The sequence below is a fragment of the Phaenicophaeus curvirostris genome, chromosome 15 (genome assembly GCF_032191515.1).
Source record: "Phaenicophaeus curvirostris isolate KB17595 chromosome 15, BPBGC_Pcur_1.0, whole genome shotgun sequence".
Classification (NCBI taxonomy): domain Eukaryota; kingdom Metazoa; phylum Chordata; class Aves; order Cuculiformes; family Cuculidae; genus Phaenicophaeus; species Phaenicophaeus curvirostris.
Window position 1 is genome coordinate 12,015,740 of NC_091406.1, and position 21,713 is coordinate 12,037,452.

A 21,713-nucleotide genomic window follows, 5' to 3' on the forward strand; every position below is an offset into this window, starting at 1 on the left:
TGCATTCAGCTAAGTAGCTTAAAACTGTCATATGCCTTTTGTTCTGAAAATATTTTTACACTAAAAGTAATCAGATATAATCACTGTTGCCTGTGGATACGGATGTACCTTCATATTGATGTACTTTTCATATATGTTTTTATTCTAGGGGTTGAAGAGTTTCTTTGTGACTGTCTGAAATCTATCATGCTCACCAGCCTAGGGATTATAGTTCGTGGAAGATCTTACTAGTTCCACCATCTCCTGCTGTGGGAATATCCATTAAACAAGAGGAAGAAATGTACAAAGCAAAGGATGATACTGAAGTTTCTTTTTTTTTTTTTTCTTTCTTCTCATTTCCTCTACCATCCCTGTCCAAAAGAGGAAATGAAGTTTAAGGTCAGACTTAGCAAAATTTGCAAAAGATTAGAAAGCAAGGAACAGTTTTACAGGATGTCTACTGCAGGCAGCGTGGTGGGTATTAGATGGCTGAAGGCACAAAGCTTCATACACTTCCTTCACAGTGAAGCCCAGGCTCCAGGCAGTGATGCAGTAGAGAAAATGATGTGCGTATGATAGTAACCACACAAGGCCCCTGATGAAATCAAGATGGTCTTTGGTATAGGACTCTTTCAAGTCCTCAAAAACGTGATGCAAGTAATGCTTTTTTTCTCAAAAGTCTTCAGTAATTCGTGAACTAATAATAGCATTATTGATGTTATCTCAAATTAACCTTAAGTAGTTAAAACATGGAGAGGTCATGAACAGGTCACCATCATATATGAGATGGAACAGATACGGGGCTGTTACTCGGATAATGGTTTGTACCTGTGGTTGTACTTGCAGGAAGGGCAAGGGGGTTCCTGTGGTGGGTCAGAGCTCTGTATGTGTCATAGAGTCATAGAATAGTTTGGGTTGGATGGGACCATAAAGATCATCTAGTTCCAACCGCCCTGCAATGGGCAGGGACATCCCACTAGATCAGGCTGCCCAAGCCCCCATCCAACCTGGCCCTAAACACCTCCAGAGATGGGACATCCACCCCTAGAGAGAGGTTCCTCTCTCCCTACAGATTTACCCAACCCTAGTACCGCACCTTCAGTGAACTTTAAATGGGACTAGCAAATCATGGATAGCTGTATCTACATGGTGATGAATCTCTCCAAGTGCCACAGACTGCCTATGTCTAAATGGAAGTCATGAAACTTCTGTCTAGCTCTTGAGCTGTAGCTCCCCATAAATGTTGGGCTTGCATGTAGGAAAACAATCACACAGCCCATGTGTAATGAAAAATTAGTTGGTATTTGTGTCCTGAGCAAGTATATGTTCTGATCATAGTTGTTCATATGAAAAACAATGAAGGAACGAGCTATTCCCAGAGTTTGTTATTCTCAACTTTTTATCTCTCAAAGCTCCCTATGTGTTTTCTGTGCTCTACGATTGCTGCTGAGACCAGATTAAAATGATTAGGCACAGAACTATTTTGAAAACAGAAGCAAGCCTGCCTTTCAGCCCCATGGTAACTGACCAGTCAGTGTGTTCTCCTTTGCTATAGGCTGCAGAAGTTACTTTGGAACCTTGCTTGCGGTGGATGACAAAACATCATCTTTTTGGATACTCTTGGGATCTTTCAAGTCCCAGGCTCTCCTATTGACAATGCCGTGTCTCTCTATCAGAACAGAAAGTATTTTTAGCTTGTGGTTTCAAACCAATGTACCTCCTGTCTGTCTAATTATGTTGCCTTGCAGTATACACATTTCTTCTACTTCACTGTAAGCAGGAGAGTCCCCAGGATGCCCCGGCCTGCAGCTCACACCCCACCTAGCCTGCACTGGGATACGTGCCTGTCAGCACCCTGAAGTAATGCAGTGTCACAGAGCCGAAGGTAAAGCAACTCAGTGAGTCATTTCCTGATGCTCTGTCAGATGTACGATGTGTTATGTATATTAATTGATACAAGTCCTGAATTCACAAGCTTTGTGCTCGAGCATCAGAAGTAGAAGCATCACGACTCTGATGACTGTATCTCTTCTGAAGGATTTTCTCATTTTCTGTTCCCTGACTTACAAAACTGATCTCTTTAATCTGGTCCTCCAAGTGTTTCATTTTGGAGTGAAATTCTGTTTTTTATTGTACTTTTTCCCTCTTGGCAGAATCCTTCAAGTGAATTCAGCTATATCTATTAGTGCTGCTATAGATTTGAAACTTGATTTTGGATCGAGTAAAGCATTTACTAAAAAGATACAGCCTCTCTATATCTTTTTCAAGCTGATCCATGCCACCTTCTGGTGCTTATTTACAGATCTTTGTTTATTTTGTTCTAAATAAATCAATGGACTGAATCCCCTGGCACAGCTCTAGCAGACCAGCAAGGCTACCTACATTTTGCAGGTGACTAAACTGAGAGTCCAAACACTTAAAATGGAGAAGCAGCCCTGAATTCTGTTGCATGCTTGTTGCTCTTTACTTGCTTTCTGCTTACTATTCACAGCAAACAAATGAGGACAAACACCTAGACGCTTCATCTTCTTGCATAAGCATGCCCCGGTGTCACCCACTGCTGCTGTTTGTGTGGTTTGCTGCCTCCCCCTCCTTTGGTTGATGTTCCATCCCCACTGCTTGGTCCTTGATCCCTCCCTGCCTCCCTTGTGTTTTCTTGGCTTTTCTCCCTTGTATATTGTGGGTGCGTATATTTTTTTCCCCTTTTTATTTCCTTTTTTTATAGGTCATCCCCCAGGGATTTTTTTCTCCCTGCTTCAAGATAGTGCTTGAATCTGGTGGAATAAAAGCAAATGTCATGAGTGCTGGAGTGGCTTGTGCACTATTTCAAAAGCAGAATGGAGACAAAGAGTGAAACAACGCAGAGAGGGGAGTGGACAGAAGCAGACAGAGAGAGAAGAGCTGCTGCAGCAGTAACAAGTCTGTAAGTGCTCACATGTGTTGCATTGCAGGTAAAGTGAGAGAAGTGCCCTGTAGCATTAAGCACTACTCCCTTTTGCTGCCTCCCACCCATCGTCTTCTCCTTAAGCCTCTGCATTTCTTCTTTTTACTGTGTGTGCCTTGTCCAGTGAATGCTGATGAGAGGCGTTAGTGCAGGTGGCAGAATCGCATTTATTCTCAGCAAGTGATCTTCAGCCTTTTCAAATGAGTGGCTGCACATTGCACGCTGCTCTAGAGATGGTTCTGCGCTTGCTGCCCTTTGGTACCCCAAGACAAGATAACTATTGCTAACTGTGGCTCATCCTTTTGGCTAGCATCTCTTTTGGCTTCCAGGAAAATGATGAGTTTATCTCAGGTTCAGTAATCCTGATAGCTGCACAGCTGAGAGAAATAGCAATTTAGTGCAAGCGTGAGTGCGCATGTGTGTATATGGAAACTAGAGCTTTGACAAGTCTCTCATCTGCCCTGGAAAAGAAACAGCAGGGTTGAAAAGCTATGGAGTCACAATATGCTGACTAAGGTCACTAGTTTTCAGTGACTCACAATCTGTTGTTCTGGCAGCCCAACCATACAGCAGGTTGTCCTTTTCTTATCTTCTGTTTCTTTCCTTTAAAAAAGCTCTACGTCAGAAAAAATGATATCTAAAGATATCCTTTAAGGTCTGTCCCTTTGACAGGATGCATGCACTTAAGTACAGAAATCTCTGTTCACTGGTGTCCCCCCCTCACTGTCCCATAAGAACCTTTTTTTTGCACTGGCAAAGAGGCACTTTTAACATTTACATTAGGCTAAAGTTATTATGAAATATGTTTGCTAATTTGTTTTTTGGGAAGTCACCCTTGTTTTGCATTTTCTAACTGCTCACTGCCAACCTGGGGAGCTGTGTTGGGCAAAGCCAGATGAAGCAAACAGTGCCATTATCTCACTGAGGCACTGACATGTTTCTGGTTGCCATTAAGTACCTTGTTTCTAAAATGAGGGACACTTCCACAGATTTGTTTTTTTTTCTTTGCTCTGCTAAAGACAGGACTTAACACTGCCCCAGCACCTATGGATCATAAAATTCTAGAGTGGTTTGGGTTGGAAGGGACCCTAAAGACCACCCAGTTCAAATAACCCTGCCATGGGCAGAGACACCTTCCACTGGATCAGGTTGCTCAAAGCCTCATCCAACCTGGCCTTGAACACTTCTTGAATACTTGGAATTATTTGAGTAGAATTATTTGAGTAATGTAATTTATTAGAAGAATCTACCAAGATAGGGATTTTTTTTATTTTCATTTTTCTGATTTTTTTTTAAGGTTTTCTATGGCTTTCTGCCCCTGTGATTTCTTCTCTCTTTTAGCTTGCAAAAATTTTGTTGTCTACTACCTTTGAAAGAACTATTGCATTTGGAAAAAATCAAACATAAAGTCATCAGGAAAGGTTGATATTTCATTTCAAGATGGGAAGGAAATTTTAACATCAGATTTGAAATGAAAATATGCTAGCCAGAAGATTTGTCTGTGTGTATTAATATCTGTTGCTTGCCTGTAAACTCCGTCAGTGTGCAGGTGATGGCTGAGTGCCACAAGCCTTCATGCATCGCTGCTGAAGTCCCAGGCAGCACTTCCACTGTGCTGTCGAGGTACCTTTTAGAAGCAGGTTGTAGATAAATGAACCAATTTGTTCATCACTGGGATGTTTCTTTCAGATTTATAGTACTGTATCAAATAACAATCATTAATTTGTTGTTTAGAAAAAATCCCAAACCCAGCCAAGTGTTTCCACTTTCTATAGATAGCAATTCAATTACTATTGTGGTGGAGTTAAATCTCTCGATATTCCTGTGAGAAATTTTATTCTTTATTTATTTTCATTTTATAGACCAGGACACAGGGACGTACTTGGCTAAGGAAACAAAATGAATCTATTTGAAATTTTCTAGGAATTTTGCCATAGTTAATATCACTGGTTGAAATGCTTGAGTGTAAAGGAGGCTATCAGTGTTGTCTGTAGGCTACAGATCTCTGAACAGATGCCCACCATGCAGAAATGTCCATTTTCTGCTTGCACTGTTGCTCAGAAAGTTGCTCTGCCTATTTCTGCTGGGGAATGATCTTACAGGAGAGGAAAATGCCTGTCAATGCCCACGAATCAGCAAACACCATCAGAGGCACCTAAATCACAGCTCCACTTTGAAAGCCTTCTGCTAACATTTTACAGTTTCACTTGTTTTTCACATCTCCTCCTTTCTGTGTTTCTTGTGTGAGAAAGAGGGTTTTTTTTCTGCATACAGACATCTATGGCTCTTGTGGCATTTTTAGGCACATTGCTGCCAGTTGACTGGTTCATGCAGAGAGCCCAGCAAACCAAACCTGAGGCCACAGCACATCTTTTAGTGCCTGGGCACTTGCACTGTGGTTGGGGCTTAGCAGTGGAAATTTTTATCCTTTTCAGCATGGAAACAAAGCTCTCCTCTTGACTGAGATCTCACGCGGTGCTGACAGCATTTGCTGGGGTGCTGCCAGATAACAAAGGGCAATGTTTTCTTCAAAAAAGCTGAAAGCATATTAAAAGTTTCTATGCTATGCGAAAATCTCGGAGTCACTTGATTAGGAGCTTGAAGTTGGTCGGATTCCTTCCAGCTTCCCTGCTTCACCCTCGTTTCTGCATGATACTGCAGCTGCTCTGATGAAAAACAGTTATTTAAAAATTTGCTGGTAGTTATGGCAACCTTCATGCACTGTATTTCAATTGAAACTCTGAAACAGCAGCAGAAGTTTCTTAATAGGATATTTATGAAGATTTTAGTCTTTCTACATTTTAAAATGGAAATATTCCATTTTTGAAGGAGGGGTTATCAAAATCTCATTAATTTTGGAACTGTGTTTTTATTGTGCGAGCTGCTACTTAGCTCTTTTTTGTATTTTTTAAAAATGCTTTTGTTTAAGATTACTCTATATTTTTTAACTCTTGAGAGCCTAAAACCTGGGGTACTTCTCAAATGCTTTCGCCTCCTGTCTGTGCCTGGCTTCCTGCTCTTTCTAGCAGATGGCTTGTTTTGTAGTGGCGTGGTGGAGGGACAGGGCAACCACTTGTGTTGGGACCAGGCTGGTGCAGCAGGAGCATTGCCAGGGATCTCAGACTTTGCCTTCCTGCAGTAAATAAACCAGGTGGTTTATTTAGCCCTTTGCCCATGCGGTTGCTGGGTGTCTGCCCGCTCTTAGAGAAACAAATAGATGTGCTTTCACTTGGATGACTTAGTATCTTCAGTATTTCAATGATTCTTCTCAAAGGCAGAAATTTCAGGGTAGTCTTGGTTTGTCTAGGTACAGCCACAGCAGGTTTTAACTTCACAGGCAACTCGGTGTCTTAGCTGTACCTTGGGAGGGTTAAATTTACAAAGCTGCTATTTTTCTTTTGTTTTCTTCCCTCTTCCTTTTCTTTGTGCATTCGAACCTTCAAAACCAGCCATGAGGATAAAATTAAGGAAGCTTTGCCGAGACATACACTCTGCTGCCCTAAACCCCCTTGAGCCGTGATGATACGTTCCGGTGCCTCCGAAGTGTAGATTAGGTCTAATTAATACTGTTTCTCGATCAATGGTTTTGACACAAATGTGTTGAAAGGATTTATGTAATTACCACTGAAAAAGCAAGAGCTTTTTGCTAAAAAGTTCCCAGTGCTGAGGTGGGGAAGTTTCCTTCCAGTAATGGGGTTTTTGGCCTCCAGCGGCTGTAGGTGTGTGGCTGCCCCATCACTCTTGGTTTTGTTGTTTTTTTTTTTTTTTTTCACCTGGGCAGGTTTGAAGCTACTGGTTTGCGCTGGAAGATGCCTGAGGTGTGGACAAGCACGTTCCTCAGCTAGCAGAGTTTATATAACTGAGCACTGGCACCTTTTGTCTGTACCTATGGGATTATTCCTGACCTGTAGGGTGAAATGTTCATTTTTGCAAATGCTTCACAATAGGCTATAACAAGCCAGCCGAGGAGGTTTTACAGAGGTATTCAAAGTGCATTTTTATGTTTCTTTATTCTAATCTGCAGAAAAAAGAGTTTGATTGATCACACTTCTCACAATACATCTAAGAGAAAATGCAAGAGATGTGAAACTTTTAACACCTTCTGTTTCTCCATTCTGCATTTTGGATGACTGACATTGTCTCCACGGTCCTTTCAGCACACTGGATATCCAGTGTCTAATTCATGTGCCATGTCTATCGCTGTGATCAGATGAGACAAGACCAGGACACAGAAGAATATACACCTATTAGATAGGCAGGGCTCTAGAAGGGGGATTGCACTACTGCAAAAGAGATTAAACTAAATGATAAAACTTTGCAGTCCATTGATTGTGCTAAACCAACTAAGCTTTATTCAGAACTGTGAAGCTCTAATAGAGATTGGAAAAGCTGCCAGAGGGGCTGGAATTATATCTGTATTGGAATGGGAAGTTTCTAGTTCAATGAGAAATTAGAAGGATCAAAGAAAATAAGGCCGGGTGGGATCTTAAGGAATCCTCTAGTCTAGAACATGCAATGTGCTGAGAGGCATTAATAGACATCAAGGAGATTCAGGGCTTGGATTCAGGGCTGTATTTGGCCTTTAGCAGTTTTATGTTGTAAAATTTCCCTGTCACAGTACAACCACATAGGAAAGGATTTGTACAGTCCTGCATGCCATGGAGGTGAATGCACAGAGGTGAGGAGAACTGAGGTATGCACACCCTTCTCTGAGTAGCAGTGAGGTCTTTTATAAAATAGTGCAGCATAAAAGAGGCTCGAGGTACAGGGCTGCACAGACATCATCCAGTCATGTCTGTTCTCTCTTCCACTGGATCTTATGCACAGAATAACTTGGTCAGCCCTGAGAATTAAAGCTCCTCTGCCTTGTTTTTTTAAGTGCCACGTGGAGCACGCAGACGCACGGGGCCTCATTACATTGCTATCCGTATGCTGCGGATATGGCAGGATCAGTGCCAAACTGTGGATTAAAATAGCATTCACACCATCTACTTCAGGACATTGTACTGAGGCAGTGTTACCATGAGACAAATTTTTCTGACTTAAGAAAAAAATACTATCTTCAGTTTGTATAGGGGCAATCAAGAAGCTATGTTAGAAGCTGTAGTATACCTTGCTGTATTTTTTTTTCTTTTTTGGTTTTAAAGTCAAATCGGCTTCTTTCAGCAGCTGGAGAAAGTGAACACAGCTAGAAGGCCAAAGACAGGGAATGATGCTGGGATAATTTGCTTCAGTAGGATTTGTGTCCTGTATAAGTAACTTGCAGCTGACAATCCACCTTTGTTTAGATTTCATTTTCATGGGTACTTTCTCAGCCACCTTTTGTGATCTAATAGATCTAATTTTTTTCAGCAATTCAGTGCTTATAGCTTCAAAGCTATAATGGAATGAAAAATGCAATTTGGAAAGGAACCAACAATGTTTGTTTTGTTCTGTAGTTTCCCACTGAAAATAAAAGGGAGGAGGTATTTTCCCCTGCTACTCAAAACATGGAAGCAAATTTTAACAATAGCGCACAACTGGAAGGAATTAGCCAGGTAAGTACATGAGCTATAAAAAAAAAAGCTGTTTCAAAAAACTGTTTGAAGAAACCACTGAACCTCCTCGTTGCTCACCAGATCTTGCAGTTGCTACTGGTGCAGCTTGTGGCTACTTGCATTGCTCTGACCTGTTGCACTGATGGCCCAGAGGAACTGCCAGAACAAGCCCTTGCAGGATATCTTACATCGAAACAAACATACAAATACTTACAGGGGCCTTTAAAAATCTGACTCTTGCCCATCTGGCTTCCTTTTTTCTAAATATAATGCAATGTTTCCAACATATATGTAGTCCTTCTCTAATTTAACAGCTTGAGAGTTTTAAGACCCACTACTCTCTGTGATTTCACAGGAGCTCTCCAGCTGAATCTGGTGGGTTGGTAGCATTGAAAATTTTCTTTGTTGTGTTTGAAGTTTCATTACTCAGTCCTGGCTAGACACATGTTAAGGTCTGGGCTCATATTTCCACTGTTTTGTTTTTCTCCCCTTCAGGGATTTTTCTCTTTCCCCTTACTCTTGCAGCTCGCATCTTCTTAGCTTGTGAGGGGGCTGGAGAACAAGTCTTATGAGGAGCAGCTGAGGAAGCTGGGGTTGTTTAGCCTGGAGAAGAGGAGGCTGAGGGGAGACCTTATTGGTCTCTGCAACTACCTGAAAGGAGTGCTGGCCTCTTCTCCTAACTGACAGGTGATAGGACAAGGGGGAATGGCCTCAAGCTTGAGCCAGGGGAGGTTAAGACTGGATATCAGGAAAAAAATTTTCACAGAAAGGGTGACGGGGCACTGGAACAGGCTGCCCAGGGAGGTGGTGGTGTCACTATCCCTGGAGGGGTTTAAAAGATGGGTAGATGAGATGCTCAAGGACAGATAGGAATGGTTGAACTCTAAGAGGTCTTTTCCAACCTAGTGATTCTATGATTTATTGAAAAAAAAAAAATTAAAAAGGTGTCCTGAACTTCTTGTTAAATAATTTCATTTCTTCTATACCCATTTTGAAGTCCAAGAAATCTTGGGATAAATCCTAGTTCTCTGATGCAAACTCCTCAAAATTGGCTGAGAAACTGAAAATGTGCATATTTATGTGAGTAAAACAAATATTTATGGGAGCCTTCTCAGCTCTGGCCCTGCCATCTGGCTCTGCTGCTTCGGAGATGCTGGAGCTCGTCCCTCACCTACGGCTGCGGGTGGCAGCGGGGCAGAGCCGCAGCACCAAAGAATTAAACGCTTATATTTCATATTTCAGGGCTTTTCCTCCCTGTCTTTCCTCCGAGCAGCCAGTGAAGCTCGTTTCGCCCATTAGGGGGCAGAAATGTAACAGCAAAGAGCAGGCGGAGAGCGGTGGGTGGAGAGCCCGGCTAGTGCCACCCTGGTTTTCCAAAAAATACAAGGCTCTGAGTTTCAGAAGGGGAAGAGAAGCAAACTGGAGTACAGGCATCTAGTGACATAGGTTGCTAAGTGTCTGTCGAGCATTTTAGGCGGAGGGGGAACAGAGAATGAATCTTTGCCAGTTAATTCTGTAGGTAGATATGGAGAAAGAGAAGGTGTTTTGATTTAAGAATGTTAATTTTAGCAAAAAATTTACAGGTGGTATTAGAATAAGGAATAAAGCCAGTAAGGGGATGTTCCCAAAACCAGTACTTCTACTGACAAGCACTGGGAATTTGTTCCTTTCTTGGAACAAAAAGGAGAAGAAATTCAGTGATCCCAGGCTTGTTTAATCAAAATAGCTCTCTAGCTGCCTTTGCTTCAGGGACTGTCTGTTTCCACAGATGATTGCTCATCTGAACCTCAGAAACATTTGCTCCATCTCCTTCCCCCTTCCTCGAAGAAGCCCAGTTTGCAGCAGCGTGTAGCTCCCTTTTGTCGAGCTGCCTGCTGAGCTACTTGGGGAGTCAAACACAGCTCTCCAGATTTATTAAAATGCATTGCTTGCTTTTTGTCGGTGGTGCTGATGTCGGTAAGAACAACAGGGCAAACACCTTAATAGGCAAAGCAAGAGCTTGTGTAGTGTTTATCTCACTCACACACATGAAGTTTGGATACGGCTCAGCTAGTGCTTTACAGGCAGAGGTGGTATTAGTTTCAAATGGTGTTGGAACTGAGTACAACTGGACCTGTGTAGAAGCCTAGAGCTGCTGAGCTTAATGCTGAGCTGCAGGACTGTATTTTGTACCCAGACCCATTGCAGAGCATCCTTATGCGTGCAGATCTTTGGGAGCAGTACTGTGGCAAAATAAAGCTTTTAGCTGGCTCAGACTGGACACAGAGGCTGAAAGACCCTGTTGCCACAGAGGGATGGAGTGCTGTGAGGGCTGGTACTGTGTGCCTGCCACTCTCCATCCACACGGATGGAATAAAAGAGAAGGAGGCAGCTCTTCAGGTGTTTTGCTAGGAGAGCGTATTACAGAAATAGAAACAGTTCACCCGGCGTTGCCCTCCCGTAGGTAGAGCTGCTTTTCCACAATGCACAGAAGCACCAAAAATGCTTCATCTCCACGCACAGGAGAGGGAATAATCTCTTCTGCTGCCAGTACTGCAGAACTACTCTAATTAATTAACAGTTTTAATGGCAGGGAAATTTAATTTTTTGATCTGCAAACCTACAGCCACTGTCCAAATCATCTAGGTCTTTTTTATGTGAATAAATACTACTGATATAAATACAGAGATAAGGGGCCTTACTGAGCAGTTGCACAAAGAGGCTGAAGGATAACACTGAATCGCTGAAATAAAAATGCATCAGTGGATGTAGATGATTCTTACCTGTGAGAGCTGAAATCCCTTTTGTCTCAACGTCTAGTTGTGACCAAATGGGGTTTGCATCCCATGTTGAAAGGTAAAGCCATTTGTTTAAAATGCTTAACCTTTGTGTAAGAGTTACTTCAGTAATGACTCATGAGGAGACTGCAGTGTATTGAATCACTGCTCAAATTGTCTACTGTGTAAAGAATTTAGTTGCAGAAAAAAAAAGGTTGGTGGAAAACCTCTAAGGTCTAAGGCAATCACAGTCCAAACTGCTGTAATCATTTTAACTTGCTAACTGCTGCAGGTTGGGCTCAGCCTCACTATTGACGGCATTTTCCAATACAATATTTTTCTCCTACTCTTCTTGGGATTATGTTGGTATCACCCAATGTCCAAATAAGGAGTAACTTAATGTTTCCATTCAGTGCTTTTGTACGTAAAATGTGTTAAGCGGTTCTAAGCAGCAGAGCATCTTCTATAAGCTGGTATTTGGCACCTCCTTTGATCTCTAGCTATTTCAACTATCCTGAGCTGTTTGAAGGTGAAACGTGTATTCTGGCACAGAGAGCAGAGCTGCAGCAGTCCCACTGCTCAAAGGCACTGAGTCCAAAATTGTGGTGGTAACATTGCAGATGGGATTTCCTGGATCAAAAGGAGGTACTTTGTTCCTAGCAGGTCAAGGACTGGATCAGGAAGGTAGGGACTTTCTGAGGAGGTTGAAGTTTCAGTCTTTAAGGAGCTCAGCTACTATGGAGAAGCTGGGCCTAAAGAAGGCAAGGGTATAGGGTCTAGCAAGGGATGTATGTGAGCCACCTCAACAGAACGTGTCTGAGATACTGGTGACTCCAATAAGCCAACAGGCAGCCTTGCTGCTGGGCAGAACTCACAGAGCCTTCAGTGGCAGAGCAAACAGTCCCTAACACCTCCATCCTTACCCAAAGAGAGGTGTGACCTTGGAAGTTGTGAGGGAGGAAGGGAATCAGCAGCTGTCTCTGCTGTAGGCAGAGCTGCCTGGCACAGCCCATGTCCCACGCTCAGGCTGTGCTGATCGCAGGCTGTGGGAAGGACCTGCGCACAAGGCAGGGATGCCTCGCTGTTGTATCTCATCAACTGTCTTTGATTATAATTGACTGAGTGTTGTACATCCAGTCTTGATTCAAGCCAGGGAAAGTCTTGCAGCTCTGAAGCAAATGAGTGGAGAGACCAAGCACTTCATGGGAATCTGAGTAACCTCTTGGAGGGTGGAGGGGGAGCAAAACCTCAATTTGCTACAGTGAGTGATGAAATAATTACATCATAACTGACGAAGGTGCTGCTTTTAAGGGGGATAAGTTTCCTAAGTGCAATACTAAGATGAAAGCTTTCAGCTTTGCTGTGTCATCTACTGCTTTTCCTTGTGTTGATTTTTTTATAGTGGTTTCTGTGGAGCAAGTGGCTACTCAGCAAAATTAATGCGGCAGAATGAGACCCTTAGATGAGGTCTGGGATTTCATCACTGAGCTTTTCACATATTTCAAAAAAACATATTAATACTAGGAAAGACCATTTATCAATTACTAGTTTGCTTCCCAGCCCACACCACAAAAATTTCACCCAGGGGTTCTTGCAGTGCTCTCAAGAGTTTTTGGCAGAAGCAGCTCCCTGCAACTAAAGCAGAATAGGCAATTTAATGTGACTAAAGTTCAGAAAATGATTCTTTCTTTTCTAATATAAATCATCTGTGATGAGTTATCACTACTCCTAGGGTTAGAATATAAGCCCAACAACTTATCTGGCAACCTCTAATAGCTGTGCAAATGCAACCTCTTTGCTCTGTGACCCAGGAGAATAGCTTCTTAATATTCCTCTTAAAGACTTAGTGTTTCTGTTAGGTTTTCTGTAAATTCATAGTGTTTCATTTTCAGCCAAGCTGCAACAAAACCCACGTAATGATTAGGAAGCCTTGCACGTAGATACAGAAAATGCAGTCACAAGATTGCTAAATAGAAATTGCTCTATCTTTAAATGATCATGAGCTGTCAGCTGTTCCTTTGTTGGGATTATTATAGACACACATAAAACATTTGATTGAATGCTCAAGTTTTCACCATCTAGAATCCAGACGGATGTCTGATAAAATAACAAACACACCCCACTCCACCCCTCCTCAAAATCCCCTTCCTGCTTCGGCTGAATTTCTCTCTGAATTGAAGCCAGTATTTCATGGACTAAATTGGACAAAGCAAGCAAACAATCTCCTTCACATTGATTTCCAAATCAAATCATTGTTAATCACATCAATATTCCCAGCCAATTCCACAGTCTCAGAGGCCAGCTTTCTGGCTCAGGCAAGCTCCTCTGCATGGATGCCACGGAGCCCTCTGTGTGTGCCACTCAGATTTGCTATTAATTATTGTTGGAAAAATTCAGGTCTGGTTTTCTCACCTCTTCTTTCTTGCGTGCAGCAAGGAAGAAACAGAAATACTATTCTTCACATGACATTCGATTTCTAACCTCTCTCAGTGATGTGAAGAGGGAAGCTGCCTAGTGCTAAAATGCCGATCCAGGGTACCTCTGGCTTACCTGTAAACAACCACAGTAACTCAGCTGCTGGAAGTGAGGCAGATATTTCAGTGTGGTGAGCTGCTAATTTCTGAGGCTAAACCCTGCTCTTTTGTGGTACAATTCTGATGGGGGTGTGACAGCCTTAGGGGGTGTCAGAGCCTGTCTCCTCCGGCTGCACTGACTGTGGAGCAGAAGCCTGCTCCTGCAGACATTTGTCCAAAGGATTAATTTCAAATCCATGTGCATCTCTGTGTTCAGTGAGACACCTCTCATGCTTTCAACTAAGAAGTGTCTGTGCTTTGGGAGGATGGCAATCAGGGCAGAAACAGTGGAGCTGTGGTCTGAGCAGGAGCAGCAGTGGCGCTGGCAGCTTGGTGTGGGAAGGGATGCTGGCAGGAGCGGGGAAGAACGTGAAATCAGCTCTTGGCCCTCCTGCAGCAGCCCTGCCTGAGGTCAGGTCTCACTGCAGGTGCTGAACAACTCCTTCCCTCTCTTGCCAAAGAGGGTGCAGAAAGGAAGAAAAGGTGGCAGACTCAGACATGACTGTTTCCAGCAATAACAAGAATCCAGCAGCGTGCACGCACACAGGCAAAGGGGCACGCTCACGCGTGCACACAGGGAACATCACCATCTAGTGTAGAGGAGCCTGTGTGAGACTGGGTTATTGGTCAGTCTGAAAAGGAGAGGATGAGCCTTGGAGACGAAAGTACCTTCTCCCTGGTAGACACAGCTCATGGGAACTCTGTGCACACAAGGGCATAGCTGTTTGGGAAAGCATATGCTGCCCATTTGGCATGTAATAAATTTACCTTGTCGGGAAAGCAAGACTTCAGGACTATATCTGTAGCATCTATTAGGAATGGCAAATTAATTAGAAGTATGAACTAATTAACCTCCCTGCTCTGTGCCTCTTCCTTTGCTAGGGCAGTGAGGCTCATCCTGCCTTAAGCCCTGCAGCAGCCTGTGCTGTCTCCTGGGCAGCCCTGCATTTGCTAATGGTCCACTAGTTCTCCTGTGCATCTGGGGACTGAGGTGGCCTCTGCTTAATGAGGCCACTGACATTTTGATGATGCTTTCCTAGAAGTGTTCTCCCCTATTACTTTACTGAAATTATCTGTGGACCAGTTATAACACGGCCTTAGGCCAGTGTGTGACCTGGAGAGTAGGGTCACCAGTAGAGGCTGAGATTGGAATGGGGTTTCAAAAGGTCTCTGTCTTAGAAGTGGAAACATGATGAAGAGAGGAGGGGTCTAGAAAGAGAAATAAATTTCTCTTCAGATGATCGAGCCGTGGTCCTTTAGCAGAGTAGTCTTTATATAGTCTCTAGGACGCTTTAGCCAAGAGGACATTGAGACTAACCTGATATCTGCAGTGGTTAACCTGCTAGAGAGCCCTGTGTGAGTGGCAGAGACTGTGCACAAGACAGTGAGCACAGCGGGAGGCTCTGCAGGGGCTGCACAACCAGCCCTCATCAACGCAACAGGTGGCTTCACCTTGTGAGAGCTAGTCTTCATTCTCTTGCTGTCACATTTTCCCGTCTGCTCACTTGTAAATCAAATTGCCGTGTTCTCTGATGATAATGTTTTACTCCTCTGAAAGTTACTGTTTGCAGAGTGGCATCCGTACAATGCTATTTTCCCCTCTGAATAATCATTTTCTTAATCTGAAAGTGAAAAGAAAACCCAAACAACTATTGTGGAAGATAGGAAAATTCTCATCGAATAAATCTCCATAGACTCAGTTAAATTTCCCTGTAAATGCATATTACTTTTGGAGTGTCCTGTGAAGGCAACAATGAGGAGAATTGCTCTGCTCGGTTTTTACCTACTGACCCTACCAATTACTTTCCTCAGCATGCTATCAGAGGTGTTGTAGAGCTGATGCATTCGCTGTTTTCTGTTTAATAGAGCTGATATTCAAATCAAGTGATGTCCCTTGTCACAAATATAATGTCATCCTTCTACCCCACTTGCCAAGAACAATGCAATGGTCTCACTATTAGGTACTGTGCTTGGTTCATTACTTCAAAATATGTTAGTACTTTGTTCATAATAGGTTTGATGGCTTAAGCAATATAAGTGCTGCATTTTTAATGGTAACAATAAGACATTTATTTTATTTTTATTTGAAGAAGGATGAGGAAGCACAAGTACCTTGTAAGAAAGCTTCTTTTTGTGAAATTAAGCCATGCTGGATCATGCTAGCATCCTTTTCTTGAGGTGACCCTGAAAATGTTGCAACTACTACACGCAATTTGTCATTTAAGGGTACTACAAAAAATACTTCAGGGTCTTTTATACTACCTGAATGAGTTTTAACTTTATCCTCACAGCCCAGCAGAGAGGGTCTGGCCAGCCATAGGGTCTAAGATGTATGCAGGGGGAGAAAATCTTGCCTGTGCTCAAAGCATCTTTAAATCAGTGGCAGAGACATTTCTTGTAGGTGTACTAAATTTGACACAGGAGCACAGGCAGGAGTTAGGGTTTCAAGATCTTGTGGCCATTGGCAACATCTTCCCTTTTTCCTTCTGGTCTATTGAGCTCTGTATTCAGGTCTGATCTGTCAAATTAATAGTGAGATTGAAACTCTGACAAGTGTCCCAAAATTATCCTGCAAGGAGCAGAGGCTGAAGCTGCAGCAGGGTAGGGTAGGAAGCAGGGGAGAAACTGTGGGTCTTCACAGTGTGGAACAGCTTGCAGCATGCCATGCAGCCAAGGTGCTGTGCTGGTTGGCACCTTCCTGAGGAGTCTGCAGGTACAGCCAGTGACAAATAGCATTACGGAATGCTTTACACATAAAAAATCACTGCCTTGAAGCATAAGGCTCCCTGGGGAGAAACTTGGTGGCATTTTTGGATGTCACGAATCAGCCCCTCTGCTCTTGGTGGTCCTGCATGGCTGCTGCCCCTTCTCCTCCAGGCCTGGCCCACCAGCCCCTTTCCTCAGGGCAACTGCATGTTCCTGTAGATGTACCCACAAAGGGTTTCACTGGTCTTTCTCCTGCTCAGAAAAAAAAGATAAGAGGCTGCACAAAAATTCCCTATTGCAACAGGAATCTGGGCATTCCCCTAGGCAGGACTGCCTGGTGCTGTGTGGGGAAGAGAGGCAACATTTTAAGGAAGGAACATTTCTGCAAAACCCAGAAAATATTTTATTTTTAAAGCCACGTGCACAAAATTTGGCTTCCTCTGAGGCTGGAAATTGTCTCACAGCAACATATGCTAATTCATTAGATGAATTTCATTCATTGAAATGCGAACTAGAGTAATTTCTTCCTACTTTTGAATGCAAATTGCAATTCAGTCCTAACTATGGTGGTATTCCCATTACACAAGGCTGAAGAATGTCTATAATATTTACTTTACACTTGCTTTTAACTTAGCCAAATCTATTGTTAGTAAGCTTCATCTCTTCCCACAAGAGCTTTTTCTGATGTTCCTCATGTCTGGTTTTGAACAAGGGGTGGGTCTCAACCTGTTCAGGAAACCGTACTGCCCAGGCCTTAAGTCCCCTGCACTTGGAGGGATGAGAAATGACAAACTGTGACTTACAGTTCTTTTCTTGTTTTGTTCCTGGTGGGAGCTGGGTCTGCCCAGCCTGCAGCAGTCTAATACAGAGCAGGGGCCTGCTGAGGCATAGCCAATATCTGCATATTTTCACTTTGATTTAATTAAGCAATTAGTTAATTAATAAATAGAGGAATTTGCTTCTGTTTTGATTTGCAATTTGAATTAATGATTCCTCCGCCAAAAATAAAACACCCCAATGATAACAACTTTATAACCTCAAGAATTCTGTTTGGACATCTTATGAAAATGTTGCATAACCTCTATTGGTGCTGAATGTGTAAGAGCATCATAAGCATTGAAGAAAAATAGCAAGAGGGAGAGGGGTAGAGAATGATGTTAACTTCCTCCTATGCATTAGATTCTTTCTTATAAACTGTTTTGATAACTTTTTTCTGCTCACAATAGACTTTCCTGTGTATTTGTGTGTGTTATTCTCTCTGCGTGAGCTTAATAACTGTCTGAAATCATTCACTGAAAGTAATTGTTTGGACATCTCTCTGTGTACTCTAAAAGGTGGTAAGGTATAAGGTTTTTGTTATTGCTCAGCTCACATCTGGAGTCGACTCCAGCCTGTTTCTGGCACGCCAAGTCAATAGCCTCGCTTTATATTCCACCTGCGTCTTTTCCTTTCCTGAGCTTATTCTGTCTGACTTGATTCTGCCAGGTGGTGCAGTCACAGGAGGAACTGTGTGCAGGAGAGAGAGCGCTCTGGTTTGTGGTAGGAAGCTGGTGTGAGGAATTAAAGCTCCTGTTGTGACAGAGATGGCAACAAAAGCAGAAAAGTTTGTCATGCAGAAGGAAGAACTGCCTTTGTGATAACTGAGACATTCAGAGGTGAGACATGGGTATCAAGCAATGCCTTTTACACTAATTTCCGAAGTGCTGTTAATCTCAGTTTCGGTCAGGTTTTGTAGCTTCCTTGACAAAGGCTGCCTGGTGAGGTTGCTTCCACCGCTGTGGCTGGTTGCAGGATTTGTTCCCACCTATACTTTAGCATAACAGACACACAAACTACAGCAAAGAGAAAACAAGTCCTCTTTAATGCCCTTCCCTCTCATTCCAAAATCCTAGGATTTTGTGGACTGATTGCACATAACAAGGAAAACCAAGTTAAGCTTCCCCCTGGCCAGAGCCATGAGAGCTCTGCTGCCTCTGGACAGTGGGAGCTGTCTCTTAAACAACATAATTTCCCCATTATATAACCTCATTGCTGCAGCCTCCCACTGCTGTCACCCACCTCCAAAGGCCCATTATTGCCCAGTCTGTAGATGCTTGGGGTAGGCAAATAGCTCAAGCTGAGCAGTCTGGAATTGATGCATTACATGGAATTGATTGCAGAAAAATCCCTCAACCTTAAAACTGCTTATGGTAAAATGCTCCAATTTGTAGATATCACCATGTAAGAGATCAAACCACCTCAGGAGTTTAAGAATAAACCTGGCATGCAGTGGTATGACTGGTTATGGGGTAATGGAAGGAGAGAAGACTGGCCCAAAATACAAAGAATCTGTGTTTGAAGGAAAGGCATTTTAGCAGTCTTAATCTTCACCATTCTGTATTTAAGACACAGTGCTGCTTCCTGCCATTATTAGCGCAATTAAAATACAATTACTTTTTCATCTTTTTTTTTTCTTTTTTTTTTAGTTCTTGAATAATTAGAGCCACTTTACATCAAGGGTGATTCATAAAGAAAGGCATTTTGCATGCAAAAAGCTGCAAAAGATCGAAAACTTTGGGTATGGGCAGTCAGCAGTGAGCAATTGAGATTGGTAATGCTACAGTAAGCCCCCACCTTTGCACAGCTCTACAGGATCATGGAAAGAAGCCAGTTGCTGGATTTCTGTACTTTATCTTCATTAAATGGCTGCTTCAATTTGGTATGCACTCCTTTCATATTTGTAATCACTTTAAGATTTTCATTTTATAGTATTCACTTATTTAACTGCTTGTTTCCTGCCAAGTCTAGAAAAAGAAAGGCTTTTCCCTCCCTTTGCCTTTCCAAGCTGCAATAAAGGCAAGCATTTACACAAAATTACTTCTATATTTAAAGTCTCCTAATGTAAATATCTGATTACTTTAAATAGTCAAAGCTGGTAGATATTGCAAGTAAACATTGGATTGAAAGATCCTGAGCTGCTCCTGGAGGCTGACAACTGCTGCCTGCATGTGGGCAGGCTCGTAGGCATCCCTGGGGCATTGGAAGGGCTGCAGTGCTCCTGGGTCTATGTGCATGTGTCCTTCCCCAGATCCTCTGGAAGACTTTGGGGATTGCTGTGGTTCTTTTCCAGGTGTGTGCTGCCTGTGGGCTAAGGGGCTGTGCCACCCTGAAGGCTCCCGTGGTGCTGTGGGGTTGGGAACAGGAGAGGAGAGGCCGTTGGAGACTGTGTCGTGGGCACTTCTCCAGAGATGTAGGAAGAGGAAAGATCTCCTTGTGAGGCTGCAGTGGTTGCCAGGCTATGACCGGCAGAAAAATAACCCCCTTTTGGTTCCTTATGACCCAAATTGTCTCTCGTCTGCCTTGTATCTTAGCCGAGGCAATGGGGAAAAAAATACAGTCTAAATGTGTTAGAAAGGATGAAACCCTCTTAGGTTTATAAATTTTATTATTACAGACTAAGGAAATCAACATATTCTCTGGCATTTGCTGGACTTGTTAGCATTATTACTCTCATTTGTCAACACTTTTTAATTAATGTTCAGGGATGTTATTTAAAGAAAGTGAGCAGCAGTAAGGTTAGAGATCATCTGAAGGGAGCCACTTTGGAGAAAGGATCAAAAGTAGAGAGCAAATGCCTGCGGTGTTACCTGTTGGCCAATGGGTTCTGACATTACTGTTCCCTTAGCAAAACTGGTGAAATGCATTGGGATTCTCAGTGGTGGCAACATTGAGGCATCTGACAAATCAGTATGGAAGTATTAGTGGCAGCTTCCTGTGGCCTGCCCTGATCCCAAGCTCTAAGCCAAGGTAAACTCAAGGGTCACCACTAGAAATGATTCCTACAGACACAAACACCATTGCTCAGCTGACCTAGAACATAGTTTCAGATTACAGCCTAATTGCTAGGGCAAGGCCCGTACAGCTGATCTCGTCTGGCTAAGAATTGCACTGAGCTGTAAATTGGGTTTAATTATGGCATTTTAGGGACAAATGGCTTTTGAACTGCCCGTGTAACCAGTTTGTGAATCTAGTCCCAGAGAAGCCTATCAGAAAACACTTCTTTTTTGCTTTCCAATGCTGACTGCTTTTAGCATGCACCTTCAGAAGTCACTAGGAAGGACAGGAAGACTGGCCAGATAGCAAACTTGCAGAAAATCAGATTGGTCATGCAACTTGGCTGGCTGCAAAAATTTATCAAGAAAAAAAGGCAGCCGCGGCACAGCCCTACCATAGCCCATCCACAATCCACAGGCAGTGGTGGCTAAAGTCTGCCTTTCCCTGCACTCAGTTGCCATGCTGCAGTGTAGGTTTTTGCTGGACAGATTCCTGGTGTACATCGGTATGAGAGCCTAATGGGATGCTGGGGAGATAACTACCCAAAGAAAACTCTGATTTCTTGAGGTCAAAAGTGATAGGCATTCACATAAGAAAAAGTAAAATTGTAAGCCTGCTGGACATTTTAATTTAAAACTGGATCTGGATGTGATTCATGATAGTCTGTCAGTCCTTGGCACAAACCCAGCCTGAGGACCAGGACCATGTAATAACCGGGACTGTGTTTTCTAGATTTTCCTGACTATCAAAAGTCTCTTTTTCTCTCTTTCTGAATAATATACTCTGAAGGTGCTATAGTAAACAGTGAGTGGCAGCGTTCTAAGTGTCCTGTTTCTTGCTTTTCTTAAGTTAGAATGAAAAAGATGATAACTGAGGGACAGATACTGTGAAGGGAAATCTAAAACATAGTAAGAGTAGTTCAGCTAAAAATGCTGGAGTTCAAAGGCTCCTTACAATGTGTGGGTTTTTCACATTCAAAAAGCAGTAATGCATTTGTGGCCTTGATGGTCTCAGAGAGCTGAAAAACCCTCCCTATCCTTTCTATGGATTTTCTTTAGCCTCCTAAATCTCAGTGATATGAATCAATCACATCTGAGCACCTCTGTAAAAATCTCACGTCCTTTCCACTATGAGTTTCAACCATCATTCTCTTTTCAATCAATAGAACAAAAGCTAAATTCAGTCTTCATTCATAATTGGTGTAAAAAAAACCCCAAGTCTGAGGTTTGAAAAGAGAGTTTTGATAATTTCTCCTTAATCTAATGCGCCAAACCCATGCCACAGGCATGAGTTCTTGTGGGGTTTCTGACACTGCTTGAAGCAGCAGCAGCTTGCCTTTTGTTATAACTGAAAAGTGGACGTGTATGATCAGAAACCTTCTGAGATTTACAGAGATGGAAGTATT

At 42.8% G+C, this 21,713-nt stretch overlaps 2 long non-coding RNA genes across 2 annotated transcripts; both read left to right on the forward strand.

The window, feature by feature from the left end:
• The first annotated feature begins 1,351 nt into the window (after positions 1-1,351).
• Positions 1,352-12,635, forward strand: LOC138727056 (uncharacterized). The gene is made up of 4 exons (XR_011338517.1): positions 1,352-1,864; positions 2,705-2,930; positions 8,362-8,460; positions 12,366-12,635. It is a non-coding gene; the product is annotated as an uncharacterized lncRNA (long non-coding RNA).
• A 5,106-nt stretch (positions 12,636-17,741) lies between these two features.
• LOC138727055 (uncharacterized) lies at positions 17,742-19,187 on the forward strand. Its single transcript, XR_011338516.1, has 3 exons — positions 17,742-17,837; positions 17,981-18,150; positions 18,961-19,187. It is a non-coding gene; the product is annotated as an uncharacterized lncRNA (long non-coding RNA).
• Positions 19,188-21,713: the final 2,526 nt, after the last annotated feature.